Source organism: Trachypithecus francoisi, unplaced genomic scaffold, assembly GCF_009764315.1.
Source record: "Trachypithecus francoisi isolate TF-2019V2 unplaced genomic scaffold, Tfra_2.0 Lachesis_group7, whole genome shotgun sequence".
NCBI classification, from domain to species: Eukaryota; Metazoa; Chordata; class Mammalia; order Primates; family Cercopithecidae; genus Trachypithecus; species Trachypithecus francoisi.
The window spans coordinates 8,657,335-8,671,141 of NW_022681472.1; the positions used below are offsets into that span (position 1 = coordinate 8,657,335).

At 41.1% G+C, this 13,807-nt stretch overlaps 1 pseudogene; it reads left to right on the plus strand.

Annotated features, from left to right (window-relative positions):
• The first annotated feature begins 10,947 nt into the window (after positions 1 to 10,947).
• Positions 10,948 to 13,095, plus strand: LOC117079407 (annotated as a pseudogene).
• Positions 13,096 to 13,807: the final 712 nt, after the last annotated feature.

Below are 13,807 nucleotides of genomic sequence, written 5' to 3' on the forward strand. Positions count from 1 at the left end.
GTGGAACTGAATTTTTACAATCTCATGATAAAACTTGAACAGATGAGGAAGTGCTTCTTATGGAGGAGGAGCAAAGAAAGTGGTTTCTTTAGAATCTACTCTTGGTGAAGGTGCTGTGATCATTGTTGTAATAACAACAAAGGACTTAGAAGACTGCATAAACTTAGTTGATAAAGCAGCAGCAGAGTTTGAGAGGGATGGCTCCAATTTTGAAAGAAGTTCTATTGTAGGTAAAATGCTATAAAACAGTGTTGCATGCTACAGAGAAGTCTTTCACGAAAGGAAGAGTCAATTGCTGTGTCAAACTCCATTGTTGTCTTATTTTAAGAAACTGCCACAGTCACCGTAACCTTCAGCAACCACCACCCTGATTATTCAGCAGCTGTCAAAATCAAAGCTAGACCCTTCACCAGCAAAAAGATGATGGTTTGCTGAGGGCTCAGATCATTGTTAGCATTTTTTAGCAATAAAATATTTTTAAATTAAGATATGTACATTATTTTTTACACATAACACAACTGCATACTCAAGAGATTACAGTGCAGTTTAAGCATAACTTTTATATGCACTAAGGAAAAAATGTATGTGACTCATTTTATTATAATATTTGCTTTACTGCAGCGGTCCAGAATGGAACCCACAATATTTCTGGGGTATGCCTGTGACAGTCTGTGCTTATACAGCACTTCATAGTTGTAATTTATTTCATTATTACAATGGCCTTATGATGTTAGTATATTATTGTCGCACTTTCACAGATAAATAAATTGATGCACACAGAAGCTAAACATATCACCCCTGGAAGTCACACAGCTATTGAGAAAAAGAGCTGATTTAGAATCCAGGATATCTGGCTCTGGAAACTGTACGCTTAACACTGGGCAAGGTGTCATTTATTGACCAACAGCTGGTCTACCTCATCGTGCCTTGCTTAGTTTATCACTTGCCTTCAGAGTACTTCACAGTCTCCTGCAGGCACCTGCCCACCTCTCTGTGGGGCTGTTGGTGCCTGGGCCGACTGGTGCACATGAGGGCTCCATTGGTAATGGGTTAAGGGGCCAATGTGATGTGGTCATTAAAATAAAACTTGGCTTCTGGTGCTGGCCTCATAATGTACTCTAGCTCCTAGCCAGACAAGTTTCTCTAGGCCAGGTCCCCTTTACAACTGTTACCCCCAGAATCTCGAGAGCTGTCCCCGCTCTTAGACCTTCCACTAATGACTGGGTTCCCAAGCACCTTTCAGGGGGTGAGGGGAATTAAAGGAGATGTGCCCATGAAAGCAGTTAAAAATCTGTAAATCACAAAGAGACCATATGTTATTATACAAGTTTTATATTTTTATAAGCCTCCAGAACAGTAGGAAGCATGTATTCTTACAAACATTTGTTAAATAATGAATTAATACATATACTCACCATAAGCTGAAAATGCTTCAAAACTTTAAAAAAATCTAAACCATAATCAAGGTCTTGTGATAGCAGCAACAGAGCTCTAATGTGATTTGGGTGACTTTGAACTACCTGTCTTTACTAACATTTACCAAACTCAGAGTCACATCTTAAGAAATTAGAAAATACACCCCATCTTTGCTATTCACTGATTCAAGGTTTGTCAATTCATCTGCTTACTAAAATGTATTTGTCACTCCAAAGTCAATATTCACAGTGTTTGTATAGTCCTTGCAGACACAGACAGAGAGGCAAAAAATTTGAGAAACCCAACACATGCTCCCAGCTGAGGTCAAACCCTCTGCCTTCTTGTTTCAGCCCTCACACAGAAAACAAGTGTCCTCCCCACACTCTATTTGGTGCCATGTTTTTTGCATTTTGGGGGGCTTTCTGTTGATGATTCTGCTGTTTAAAATAACTCCCTAACTATGGTGCTATCTACGGTTCCTAAGTGCAAGAAGGCTGTGATGTTATTTAAGGAGAAAAATACATGCATTAGATAAACTTCCTTCAGACATGAGTTACAGTGCTGCTGTCCATGAGTTCAATGTTAATGAATCAATGATATGTGTTAAGGTGTCTTTAAATAGAAACACACATAAAGCAAGCTCATGTATTGATCAGTGGACAAAAATGTTTTGACTAGAGGCTTGCAGTGACCTAACCCTGTATTTTTCCTGGGAGCAATGCTTCTGTATTTACTAACTCAGAGTTCACAGCAACATTATAGAATACAACTGCCATGAATAAGAAAAAGCAACTGTATATTTCTAAGAGAATAATCACATAACAGAAAACATTGATTTTTTTTTTAAATCCCAGTAGCTAACAAGAATCCTTTTCTGGACAAAATCTATAGTTCAAGCATTCAAATCTCCATGTCATAATTTATCCCAGGATTTATTTCATCCGCCCCAAGCCACTCAGAAAACAACCTGCTCTACAGTATTCTGTGGCTGATGCCCAGTTCATGAGAGTCCCTGTCATACAGCTACTCAGAGCTCTGAGTACTGATATGATAAAGAGCTGCAATTAGCCAGGTGTGGTGTCTCATGCCTGTGGTCCCAGCTACTCAGGAGAGGAGGCGGGAGGATCACTTAGGTCCAGGAGTTCAAGGTTGCAGTGAGCGATGGTCTGATGGCGCCACTGCACTCCAGCCTGGGTGACAAAGCATGACCCCGTCTCTTAAAAACTAAAATAGCTACAAACAGGATTTTATAATTTATCATAATCTCAAAGGCAATGGAATTAAAAATTAACATTTAATTCACAGCCCAAGTAAAGGGCAGTATTTGATGACGTGTTTTCTTAATGGGACTTGGATCTGGTTTTCAGTCGCCTATTTCTCCTCTTCTCTTTCTAGTCAACACCCCATACACCTGGAATCCTCTGAATCCGTCCAACATTCAATCCACCTATAAAGGCTCAGCCCAAGCCCCCCTTTCATCTTTCCTCACTCCATCTTTTCCTTCCTTCTCTTCTCCAAGGAAGGATTATTGAGGGCTAATGGATGCCAAGCCCTGCTCTAAGCACTAAGGATACAGAAAGTGAGGCCCCTGAGCTTATGGGGTTCATTCCATGAGAGGTAGACAGTAAAAAGCAAGGGCCATAAAGGAAGTGAATGGGAGCTGCAGATGGGGACGGGAGGAGGGGACACAGCAGGTGACAGGTCAGTCTGTGTGACGAGGTGTTGGAAGAGGTCAGCTTTCCGGGTTGGATGAGGCCAGAAGCAGAAGGACACTCCAGGAAACATCAAGTGTGAAACCTCCAGATGGGCAGGGGCTCACAGTGCCCACGACACGGTAAGGAAGCCAGGGTGGTGGAGCATGTCCGTGAGGGCGAGACCAGGCATGCAGTACCACAAAGAAAACAAGCTTCCCACCACAGCTCCGTCCACATGTCCAATCCCATCCTGACCGCGACTGCGCGGCCCAGAACTGGTTATGCTGCCCCGGAGTACCAGGGTGAAATGTCAGTTCTGATGGGTGTATCTTTTGGTCACAGCTTCATTACCATGGAAACCTGTGGACACTGTGTTCTTACTTTGAACTTCGTAGCGAGGGTGTATGAGGCCAGCTCCAGGGTAGGTGCTGCTGCATCTGCCTGGACGCCTGAAGATTGCCCTCGTTTTCAGCAAGGTTAATGACTTCGTGAGGATTGAATTCAGGGCCAGCAATTCTTTATCTGCTTTCCCTTGAGCATAGTGTGATCAGCCCACACACCTGGCTCTTCATTAAGGAGATTTTTGTTTTATTTTATACTCTTATGATTATTTTTCTGTCCCATTTGGTGAACTCTGTCCTCCCAGCACTCTATCATTTAGCTGGATTATTTTGTCTTCTCTATCAATTACTTTTTGCTCTGAATGAATTCATCTTTTTCAGTTTTCTCTGGATTCCTGTTGATTAGCTCAAGCCAGTTATTTATCATTTTGTGTTCAGCTTTGCCTATTTTCCTCTTAGCTCTTCCTCAGTATAGGTAATAGTTCTGGGATGATGTTGTTTGGGTTCTTAACCTCTTTCTTTAGTTCTGTTATATTTGTCCCAGTTTTATCATCTTTTCTTTTCTCTCTTTCTTTTTTTTTCTTTTTCTTTTTGAGACAGAGTCTCTCTCTGTCGCCCAGGCTGGGGGTGCAGTGGTGTGATCTCAGCTCACTGCTGCAACCTCCACCTCCCAGGTTCAAGCAATTCTCCTGCCTCAGCCTCCCGAGTAGCTGGGACTACATGCGCATGCCACCATGCCCAGTTAATTTTTGTATTTTTAGTAGAGATGAGGTTTCACCATGTTGGCCAGGATGGTCTTGATCTCTTGACCTCATTATCTGCCCTCCTCCACCTTTCAAAGGGCTCAGATTACAGGCACGAGCCACTGCGCTCAGCCCTTATCAGCTTTTCTTTCAGGCCTTACCTTACTGAATGTCAGCTTTCCAGGGTTTTCTATAGTGTAAATTACTAGAGTGGAATTGCCCCTGTTTTCAGATTTTCCACATGATATGCTGACCCCTCACTGTCCCGGTGCATTTTTCTTCACTTTCAGAACTTGTCTCGTGGTGCTCCTCCTGGGCAGGGTGCTCATGACCAGACTCTGCTTGCTGATATAAAGTGTGGGAGGCATCACTTTGTTCTCCCCCTCAGCACTAGAGTTTGAAGCCTAGGAAGATCTAGCTGTACACACTTTCCTCTAACCTGAAGACACAGGAGAGGAGATGGGGAAGCCCAGCAGAGGCCCAGGGCAGGCTCTGTGAGGACGCCTGGGCTCTACTCTCTCTTCAGAGGATAACAGCAGACGGTGGATCATTCCCCCAACTCAGGGAAGGGCCTGAGAATGTGCTTCTCCCATTTCTCCAAACATTTCTCCTGCCCACCAAACAGAAGAGAGCAAAAACAACGATGCCCACGTAGTTCACTTTTATCCTGAGTTTGGGATAGGAGTAGCAGACCCTTACCTAGGGGTACTACATACACATGCTGTTGTAATCACCTTCAATATATTTACCAGTTTTAACCCTTACAGCTTCACTTTGAGGTGGGAGCTGTTTTCATCCCCATTTTACAGATGAGGAAGCTGAGTCACTGAGAAGTTAGGTGTTGTGCCCAACATCACATAACTAGAGGTAGAAGCTGTCTGACTTCAAAATCTGTGCTCTCAGATACTGTCCTAGACTGGGTCCCAGGTTTCATGTTTCTCTTTCACTGGCTATCATCAGTGCATGAAGCCTCATCCCCCTCATCAGCCAGCCTGCTCCTGGATCTTAGTCAAGATACTCCTAGGAAGCAGTTCCCCAGGACGGGATTATTAGCAATGCCCTCTACTCCTTCCTTTTTCAGACTAACTTCACTAATTCTTCCTCCACCTGCCACTAAACTCTCATCATCCGCATTCCCTAGGCTCAGTGGTTTCACCTGCTCCCCACTTAAAGTAGAAACTAGAAACAATAGAATAATCCTTGATTCAGATTTCTACTATACCTTCCTGAATTAATCACCAAGTGTCAAATATTTTACTTTCTAAAATGTTGTCAGATTTATCCCTTTCTCTCCATGCTTGGTACAACTACGTTAGTAGAAATCTTCATGAGTTACCATTTGATTGCTGCAACAGTTTTTTTGCCTCTCATCTTGTGTCTTGCAAATCTGTCTTTGATGCAACAGCTGGTGTAATCTATTTAAATAAAATCTGGAGTCCCTTGATGAAAAGTCTTCAATGGTTTCCTGTAGCCAGCACCTTCCCTAGCATGGTGTGTGCAAGGCCAACCTTGACCCATCGTCTGTATTTCTCTAGCCTCATCTCCTCACTCAAGGGCTCGGCTTTGGGATCTCGGGAACAACTACAGTTGTTCTGGGGTTTTTTGTCTTTGTTTTTAATTAGACAAGGTCTCACTCTTTCACCCAGACTGGGAAGCAGTGATGCCGTCATGGCTCACTGCAGCCTGGAACTGCTGGACTTAAGTGACCCTCCCTTGGAAGGACCTTCTTCCTTCCCCTGTTCATCACATTCTGAAGTCAGTGGAGTTAGATTTTGTTCATTGTTTGACTTGTGGTGGTAAATTTGGGGGCAGGAAGGAAGACAGTTTAGGGAGTCTGAGCCTTTGGGGTTTATTTTACAATTTTTGATCATTTTACCAGGTGCTAAATGACAGAGATTCTGTAATCCATTTTCATTCTGCCATGTTTGCCCAGATGTTTCTGAGAGAAGTCTTTATCTTTTTTGAGGGCATAATAGGGATACATGGGATAAAACAGAAGCACAGAAGCAGGGGCTCCTACTCCCTCAGTTTTGTCAGATTAGGAAAGGCTTCTTACAGAACGTTGACTCTTGAGTTGAGACTCAAAGGATATACGGGAATCAGATAGGTGAAACCATTGTAGAAATGTATTTGAGAATGATGTACAAGGCAGAGAACCTAGAAACAGCAGTTGTATAAACAGAACTAGGCCAGGCATGGTGGCTCACACCTGTCATCTCAGCACTTTGGGAGGCTGAAACAAGAGGATTGCTTGAGGCCAGGAGTTCAGGACTAGCCTGGGCAGCATAGTGAGACCCCCCCTACTCTCCAAAAACTTCCAGAATTCACTGTGTGTGGTGGTACACGCCTGTGGTCCCAGCTACCTTGGGAGGCCGAGGTGGGAAGATCACTTGAGTCCAGCAGTTTGAGGCTCCACTGAGCTGCGATGGTACCACTACACTCCAGCCTGGGTGAGAAAGCAAGACCTTGTCTAATTAAAAGCAAAAACTGGCCTTTCAGCTGGAAAACCACCATCTTCCAGTAATTCACCAAAATGACTAACACAAAGGGAAAGAGGAGAGACACCTGACAGGTGTTCTCTAGGCCTTTTAGATGACATGGAGTTGGCTGGGCGCGGTGGCTCATGCCTGTAATCCCAGCACTTTGGGAGGCCAAAGCGGGCGGATTGCCTGAGCTCAGGAGTTCGCGACCAGCCTGGGCAACATGGTGAAACCCCATCTCTACTAAAATACAAAAAATTAGCCAGATGTGGTGGCATGTGCCTATAGTCCCAACTACTCAGGAGGCTGAGGCAGGAGAATTGCTTGAACCCAGGAGGCATAGGTTGCAGTGAGTCAAGATCATACCACTGTACTCTAGCCTGGGTGACAGAGTGAGACTCCATCTCAAAAAAAAAAAGGAGTTGTTTCTTTGACCATATTTATGAAAATCTGTAAGAGAGGTGGTATTGTAGATATCAAGGGAAGGGGTATTGTTCAAAAAGGAATGCCCCACAAATGTTACCATGGCAAAACAGAGAGTCTGCTGTGTTGCCCAGCATGCTGTTGGCATTGTTGTAACAAACAAGTTAAGGGCAAGATTCTTGCCAAGAGAATTAAAGTGCGTATTGAGCACATAAAGCACTCTAAGAGCCGAGATAGCTTCCTGAAATGCCTAAAGGAACATGATCAGAAAAAGAAACAAGCAAAAGAGAAAAGTACCTGGGTTCAGCTGAAGCGCTAGCCTGCTCCACCCAGATACACGCACTGTGTGAGAACCAGTGGGAAGGAGCCTGAGCTGAGGAAGCTATTCCCTATGCATTCATGGCATATTAAGTGTTTAAATGAAAATAAAAGACCTCTGCACTGTAAAAATGTTTCTCTTCATTGAGTAGAAGTGTGGTGTCTCCTCCTCCAAAGAAATATTTAAAGCAAATTTGAATTTTGTCCTAATTCATTCTGTAATTTACTATTCAAATTTAGTGTATTTCTTGCTGAAAGATGTGAGGTGGCTTATTGTGCAACAAATTACTCAACCGGTTAGAAAACAACCAGATATTAATTATGAAATATTTGTAGTGATTTGAAAATAGTCCCTCCAACTCATCATGGAAGCTCTAAAATAATTTTCAAAAAGAAAAAAAATATAGTTCAGAGATCCTAAAGCCTAGCTCTTGAGTAAGAAGATGAGGCTAGAGAAATACAGAGGACAGGTTGAGGTTGGCTTTGCACGCGACATAGTAGGGAAGGTGCCAGCTATAGGAAACCATCGAAGACTTTTGATCAAGGGACTTCAGATTTTGTCTAAACATATCACACCAGCTGTTATGTGAGAGAAGATTTTGCAAGGCACAAGATAAGAGGCAGAAAAACTAGTTGATAAACTATTGCAATAATCTAATGGGTAAACTCATGAAGGTTTCTATCAAGATAGTTGTGCTAAGTATGGCAAGAAAAAAATTGATCCGAGAACATTTTAGAAAGCAAAATATTTGACACTTGGTGATTAATTCAGGTACAGTAGAAATCTGAATCAAGGATGACTCTATTATTTCTAGTTTCTAATTTAAGTGGGTAGCAGCTGAAACCACTGAGTATGGGGAATGCAGATGATGGGAAAATTCAGTGGTAGGTGAAGGAAGAATTAGTGAATTTAGTTTGAAAAATATACAGTTTGTGTTGCCTATTGCCTATGAGATATCTAAGAAGAAATATCAGCCTCTATCCAGAAGTGATTTCTTTCTCCAATACCATTATTACATGCATACTCTTCAACTATTTACCAAAAACTTTCTTATATACACAATGTACATTTGGGTCTAGTTTTTCTTGCTGGATTGCAAACTCGATTATAGGAGGCATATTGTGTAATTTATTTGTATAAGCTCCAGAGTGCCTGTATAGCACAAAGCCTTGCATGTAATTGATGCTTAATTTATGTAATGAGTTAAAAGATGGCTAGAAGGATAAATGCATGGATGGATGCATGGATGGATGGTTGGATGGATGGATGGTGGCTCATGAATGGATGCATGGATGGATGGTTGGATGGATGGATGGATGGTTGTGTGGGTGGATGGATGGACGGATGCATGGATGGGTGGGTGGATGCATGGATGGATGGATGGATGGATGGATGGATGGATGGATCATGGATGATCGTGGATGGATGGATGGTTGCATGGATGGATGGATGGAAGATGGATCATGGATGGATAGATGAATGCATGGACAAACGGAGTAATGACTTCAAGTTGACTCTAGAGATGTAAGGTGACAGAAAAAAATATGAAAAATGAAACCCAAGTAATAAAATTCTAGACCGATATTTGCTACCAGAAAATACGAGTTTTGTTTTATGTTTGTTTAAATTTATAAGCTGGATGTTTTTCAGGGAATTAAATTTATCAAAGAATCAGAAAAAAAGAGTAGTCTTAAATTATAAAGTAAGATAGATTTATGTAGCTGCTAGGAAGCATTTATACTTATGAAACACATTAAGGCTGAAGCAACATGATTAGCAGTGTTAATAGTACTGAAGGTGATTTCTATGGTAACTCAGTATATCAATTCTGTGCACATTATTATTTCAAAAGATAATTTTTCAAACTACAATCTCATAGCCTGTAAAAATTAAAATATCCATTAAACAGCTCAATTACCTCTGCTGTTTAATGGGTAGCTAGGTTTCCATTAAGGATTCATGTTCAGTTCATTCTTGTTGATGATTTCCCTCTTGTACTTCTTCACCTTCCTGCAGCTTCAGATGACACCTGTGACAGCTCCCTTTCTAGCATGAAGGTACATTTCATAATTATTATTATTATTACAGAAATTATGTTTGACCTGATTGTCTGTAGGAAATGAACTGCTCACCTTTTAGAATCAATAGCCATTTAATACATCAGCAAAGTAATTAGCTAAAGAGCAGCCCAATACCCTGAGGCTAATCATCCACCTCTAAAAGGTAGATAATTTATTCCCTCTCTACTAGTGAAGTGAGCCCCAGTATTATTTACAGAGTGAAATTCTTATATTTCTCATCAATTAAATTCAACTGTTGTCCTTTAGAGTCAAAGTCAGTATTTCAAGTGAAAGCACATCCCACCCTCCTTCCCAACACAACCACCTTTAGAACAACTTGGGCTTGAATTTTCTACACTCTTTGACCTTGAACAAATTTCCTAATATCTCTGAGCTGGTATTCGTATCCATAATATAATCTTATAAGGTTATTGTGTGTGTTCATGAGGCAATACGTGCAAAGACCAGCATACAGAAATGATCCATCAGTATCACCTTCACTAAAGACGGATTGTGAAATTAAATCTACCGAGACAGACTTTCCCTCACGGAAGCAGTGCCATTCCACTACGGAATTTAGTTGATGCAATTTCCTGGTTTCTGATTTCCACCCGCAGCACAAACATAAAGTCTTCTAGCCTGGGTTGGTTCTGGAAACATCAACCAAAGCTCCCCACGGATACAGACAGTCTACTTCCACCCCACGCAATTCTCCCCTGCCCACCAAAGCACATACATTTTAAAAAGACCAGAGTCAGGTCACGGTTACACGGCGGCAACTGCGGCAAAGCGAGAGCCTGGAGACCTGAGCCGACACTGGGGGCTGTCCGCCCGCCCCGCATTCTCTCGAGGAGTCGAGAAGTCCTGTTGTATCAAAGTAAGATGGACGGTAGCTTTGACTGTGAGTGTGCTGAGCTGGAGCCACCTGATCACTAACAAAAGACATCTTCTGTTAAGCAACAGCTGCCAGGGCTTCCTGTTGAAATACACGGCAACAAAGGAAGCAAAGAAGCAAAACGGAAATGGTGCCTACCAGCTCCTTAGAACGACATTGCTCAGAACTAGTGAGGAGAATGTTCATAGAAGCCTGTTGTGTGCATATTTATTCACATGTTTGTTAAATGTCAAATCATTTAGCACAGTAATATGAGTGTATAATATGTCATTTCATTCCGTTTGAGTTTCTTGGGTGTTTTCTTTAAACGTCTGCAGAGTTGCTGCCCCTTTCTTGAACTATGAGTACTGCAATCTTTTTAATTCTCGATAGGAGTAGAGTTTTTTGAGCTTTAAGTCTAAGGGGAACTCAACAGGCCTGTTTGGCATATGCAGTGAACATCAAGAAACCATCTTGCTGTGGAAGCATAATTATTTTTCTTCTCCCTTTTTGAAAAATCTTTCCTTTTGATGCCAGTTTCCTTGTTTACACAAGTTCAACAATTTGAAAGGAAAAGGCAAGAGTTAGGGTTTCAAAATGGCAGAGAAATTTGAAAGTTTCATGAACATTCATGGTTTTGATCTGGGTTCTGGGTATATGGACTTAAAACCAGCGGGTTGTGGAGGCAATGGCTTGGTTTTTTCTGCTGTAGACAATGACTGTGACAAAAGAGTGGCCATCAAGAAAATTGTCCTTACTGATCCCCAGAGTGTCAACATGCTCTACATGAAATCAAAATTATTAGAAGAATTGACCATGATAACACTGTGAAAGTGTTTGAAATTCTTGGTCCCAGCAGAAGCCAATTAACAGATGATGTGGGCTCTCTTACGGAGCTGAACAGTGTTTACATTGCTCAGGAGTACATGGAGACAGACTTGGCTAATGTGCTGGAGCAGGGCCCTGTACTGGAAGAGCATGCCAGGCTGTTCGTGTATCAGCTGCTACGGGGGCTCAAGTATATTCACTCTGCAAACGTACTGCACCGAGATCTCAAACCAGCTATTCTTTTCATTAATACTGAAAACCTGGTGCTGAAGATATGTGACTTTGGTCTTGCACGGATCATGGATCCTCATTATTCCCATAAGCATCATCTTTCTGAAGGATTGAATACTAAATGATACAGATCTCCACATCATTTACCTTCTCATAATAATTATACTGAAGCCATTGACATGTGGGCTGCAGGCTGCATCTTTTCGAAATGCTGATTGGTAAAATACTTTTTGCAGGTGCACATGAACTTGAACAGATGCTGCTGATTTTAGAATCTGTTCTTGCTGCACATGAGGAAGATCGTCAGGAGCTTCTTAGCATAATTCCAGTTTACATTAGAAGTGACATGACTGAGCCACACAAACCTTTAACTCAGCTGCTTCCAGGAATTACTTGAGAAGCACTGGGTTTCCTGAAACAAATTTTGACATTCAGCCCCATGGATCAGTTAACAGCAGAAGTGCTCTCCCATCCTTACATGAGCATATATTCTTTTCCAATGGATGAGCTAATTTCAAGTCATCGTTTTCATATTGAAGATAAAGTTGATGATGTTTTGGTTACGGATGAAACTCACAGTCACGTTTATAACTGGGAAAGGTACCATGATTGTCAGTTTTCAGAGCATGATTGGCCTATACACAACAACTTTGATATTGATGAAGTTCAGCTTAATCCAAGATCTCTGTCTTATGTCACTGATGAAGAAGTACAATTTGATCCCTGAAAATATGTGGAGATTGGGAAAAGTATCTGGAGGCTCCTGCTTTTGATACCAATTACTCTACTGAGCCTTATGAGCCAGATAATCATGAAGACAAATACTGTGATCTGGAGTGTAGCCATGTTTGTAACTACAAAACGAGGTCATCATCATATTTAGATAACTTAGTTTGGAGAGAGTTGAGTTAACCATTACTATGAACCCAGGCTTATCATAGGTCTTTCCAACTGGAAAGAACAAAGCAACTAAAAAAATCTGATTAGAAAGGCAAGACAAAATGTGAAAGGAATTGATTGGTTAAAGCCCAGATAGCACTAGAGGAAGCATCAAAGCAATTGGCTGGAAAAGAAAAAGAAAAGAATCAGGGGTTTGACTTTGATTCCTTTATTGCAGTAACCATTCAACTTAGTTCCCAACATGAGCCTACTGATGTTGTTGATAAATTAAATGACTTGAATAGCTCAGTGTCCCAACTAGAATTGAAAAGTTTGATATCAAAGTCAGTAAACCAAGAAGAACAGGAAAAAGGAATGGCAAATCTGGCTCAGTTAGAAGCCTTGTACCAACCTTCTTGTGACAACCAGTTTGTGAGTGGTGGGGACGACTGTTTTTTCATAAATCAGTTTTGTGAGGTAAGGAAGGATGAACAAGTTGAGAAAGAAAACACTTGCACCAGTTACTTGGACAAGTTCTTTAGCAGGAAAGAAGATCCTGAAATGCTAGCGACTGAGCCAGTAGAGGATGGGAAGCTTGGGGAGAGAGGAAATGAGGAAGGATTTCTGAACAACAGTGGGGAGTTCCTCTCTAACAAGCAGCTTGAGTCCACAGGCATCCCGCAGTTTCACAGTCCAATTGGGTCACCACTTAAGTCAATACAGGCCACATGAACACCTTCTGCTATAAAATCTTCCCCCCAAATTCCTCATCAAACTTACAGCAGCATTCTGAAACATCTGAACTAAAACACTCAGCAGACATTTGTCTTTGTATTTTTCATGAAAAGCATTTTGTCTTTTTTTTATAACTAGTGTTTAAGTCACTTTTTACTTGAATCAAATGGTGTCATTTAGTAAGGATTTTATTAGTTGGTTTATTTTATTATTGGTTTTTAAAATGTAGACTTTTCTTCTACATGTGAGATGGTTTTCATTTTAACTGGCGTGTCGTTTGCACACAAAATTAAAGAATAAAGCAAAATAATGCAACACAAGAAATGCGCTAAGACAAGTAAAGAACATTCTCTCATAAAATGATGATCTGTTTTACAGGAAACAAACCTGGCCTTGAAATTTACACAGCGAGACTCTACATAATTGCATGAAAATATCTATTTTCTTTCCAAAAATATTTTTCACTCATGAGTGTTTTCAAGTTTTTCATACTGTACACATTTCTTAAAAGACATGATACCAGCAGCAATTGAAAATGAATGCTGAATTTGGTGCACATGTGTTATCTACCTCAAGGTAAGAAGAGTATGTAGCAAAACATATACCACCCAGTGCTTCACAATACACACTTCTATTTAGCCAGCATTTATTGCAGTAAACTATTCTTAATAAGACTCACTCGCTCTTTATAAATGTTCTGGTATGCATTCTTTACAGTGAAGTGTTAATACATCACATCTTATTTATTTTAGCGTATCAGTATATTTTCTGTATTTAATTATAA